This window comes from Trifolium pratense, linkage group LG6 (genome assembly GCF_020283565.1).
Source record: "Trifolium pratense cultivar HEN17-A07 linkage group LG6, ARS_RC_1.1, whole genome shotgun sequence".
Taxonomy (NCBI): domain Eukaryota; kingdom Viridiplantae; phylum Streptophyta; class Magnoliopsida; order Fabales; family Fabaceae; genus Trifolium; species Trifolium pratense.
This window is the reverse complement of record NC_060064.1, coordinates 43218586-43221422: the sequence shown is the minus strand read 5'-3', so window position 1 is coordinate 43221422 and position 2837 is coordinate 43218586. Positions and strand designations below refer to the sequence as shown.

At 36.0% G+C, this 2837-nt stretch overlaps 1 long non-coding RNA gene across 2 annotated transcripts; it reads right to left on the bottom strand.

The window, feature by feature from the left end:
• Nucleotides 1-333: 333 nt before the first annotated feature.
• LOC123892629 lies at nucleotides 334-2594 on the bottom strand. Of its 2 annotated transcripts, XR_006803225.1 has the most exons (4): nucleotides 2074-2594; nucleotides 1861-1958; nucleotides 1485-1766; nucleotides 334-551 (listed from the first exon to the last, which is right to left on the bottom strand). It is a non-coding gene; the product is annotated as an uncharacterized LOC123892629 (long non-coding RNA). The 2 variants fall into 2 exon arrangements; XR_006803224.1 differs by having other exon boundaries at nucleotides 1861-2594.
• Nucleotides 2595-2837: the final 243 nt, after the last annotated feature.

The window sequence follows — 2837 nt, the reverse complement described above, 5'->3', positions numbered from 1 at the left end:
AGGGTCGTTTTTATAGTTTTTGGGCAATTTTAGTGTTTGTAGTTGTTTTTTATGGGTTTTGGCCTATTTTCGTGTTTGTAGTGGTTTTTAATGTTTTTGGCCTATTTTAGGGTCGTTTATATAGTTTTTGGCCAATTTTAGTGTTTGTAGTCGTTTTTATGGTTTTTGGCCTATTTTAGTGTAGTGGTTTTTAATGTTTTTGGCCTATTTTAGGGTCGATATTTGGGATTTTGGCCAATTTTAGTGTTTGTAGTCATTTTTATGGTTTTTGGCCAAATTATGTATAACACCCCATGTCAATTTATCTAGAATATCGACAACAGTGTACATAACTGAATCGGAAAACATTAAATTTTCATTACATAAAGATCAAACACATGAATAGGATTACAAAATCCAAGAAGTGAATACAAATTTGAGCCAACAACTAAACTTAATTAATCTGAATCTTATACAAGATATAAGATAAACGTAACATCGGCTCCAAATCGTACTCCACGTATCTGGGTCTTCATGCTTGCTGACCACGACATCGCGATCAACCTGGTTATCTGAAATCAAATAAGTGGGGGATGAGACAGTCACTTCGTCTCAGTGGATTCCTACTACCCAGTTACTATTGGTGTTTACACCGAGGGCAACTGATGAACTAATATAGTTCTCTAATCCTGATAGTCAGTCCATAACATAATTTCATAACGTAATTCATAACATAACATAATATCATAAAGGTGTATCACAAATTATTATCTTGTTCGTTTTATTCATAACAAAGACACTCTGAGGTGAGCCGGTCTCAGAGGCCTGACATATCCGTCTGCGATAATAATATACATTGGCACGGCTGAAGCTCACAATCATAACATAATTGGATTCTACTGAATCCCATAACGTGGTACAAAAGTAACCACCATGATTGACTGACTTTCCTAACTTAACTTGATAATCCTGATTGTTATCCTGCCCATGTTCCCTTCCAAGGTATTTCTAAACTGTCCTGGTTCCTGATACATAATTTCCTGAAGTGTGTTTGACGCTATAAACATAGTATATCAGTATAATGTCTATGGAAAAGTTTCGGAATGGATATAAGGGTTTAAAACGAGTGGCTAAGTTTGAAAAGTAGTAAATATGCAGTGTACTGTCCTGCTATGCTCGCCTAGCGAAGTTAATTCTCACTTAGCGAATACACTAGTTCAGTATTTTGTTTTGCATTTTCTATATAAATTCATTAAATTGCCACCTACAAACCATATTCATCCGGTCATAGTCATTAACCAATATCCATCATTTATAGTAGAGGTGAACTTGGGGATTTAATCCACCTCACACACATTATAGTCCTAAAATCCGTAATGTTATCATGCATCATAATTTTGGGGAATATTAACTTACTTTCTAAACTAATGTTGTCATCCATATTCTTGATTTGGGGAAACTATGGTACTAAACTATCTAGAGTTTAAGGCTCTAAGGGAACCCACCTGATATTAGATGAACAATTCCTTCAATGAGTTTCAACTCTAAGATTTGTTCCTTATTCTTTAGCTCCCATTACTGCATCCATTGCTCGGTAAAAGCTCATATGCATAGACTGGACGTGAATCAGCAGGGAGTAACCACAACAACATGCAGTAGCAGAACAGAACTGCTATCCTCGCTTCTCGCTCGGCGAGACTCCACGAACAGTCCAGATTTTCCTGCACAAATCAACTTCAGACCCTCCACTTTAAAATCGTCCCCTGACCTCGATATTAAGCTAAAACCTACGAAGTTGGTACACGAATCGAAGGGAATTTCGTTAGCTTTCCATAGGAACAAGCAGATCTTAAATCAGAGAAACAGAGAAGGAGAAGTTACCGTTTCAGTGAAGACATGTCCAAAACACGAATTTCCCTAGACTTATTCCAAAACTCCTCTTTCCTTCAAACTTGTTCTTCCATGTTCCATAGTTCAATCTCAATAGAATTTTGTGCAGTCCAGAACAGTAAAAGGAAGGTTAGGAACAATTACGAATTGAGGTTTAGGGTTCAGCAAAAGGGAAGAAGATGGGAATTGAAATTACTAACTTACCTTGATCTCTCAACACTTGTAAACTTAACCCCATGACTAGTCCTTGCTTGAAACCCAAAAATAGACGAAAACTTGAGCTTGAAGTGCTTGAAGTGAGGTTTGATTGTACAGAGAGGAAGTTCGGTCAAGTAGAAAAAGAAAAGAAATCAAAGCTCACTTGATCTTTTATATACTCTTGGGTATTGATTTATCAATTTGCATGTGGGATTCGAAGTTGGGTAATCTTAACATGGTGGTGAGGAAGAGAGAAAACTATGTTGTCGTTGTTGTTCTGCCAACGTGAGAAAGAGGGAGAAGATGAGAAGTGTCTTGTGTTGGCTGATTTATCAGAAAATGGAAAAGGTGAGGTCCACCAACCTAGTGCCACTTTTATGTTTAAATATCAGTTTGCCCTTCTAGTTATCTCCCAATTATCCTTTAATTGTTCCTTTTACACTTGTTCCTGTTCACTTATTTCCAATTAGTCTCCAATAATTATCTCTAATTAATATTTCTCTATTATTTAAAGTTGGGATGTTACATTATGGTTTTTTGGCATATTTTAATGACTACAAACATTAAAATTGGCCAAAATCCCAAATATCGACCCTCTAATAGGACAAAAACATTAAAAACCACTACACTAAAATAGGCTAAAAACCATAAAAACGACTACAAACACTAAAATTGGCCAAAAACTATATAAACGACCCTAAAATAGGCCAAAAACATTAATATGTGCATTTAGAGAACGAATAAACTAACTTGTGTAGCATCATATCCAG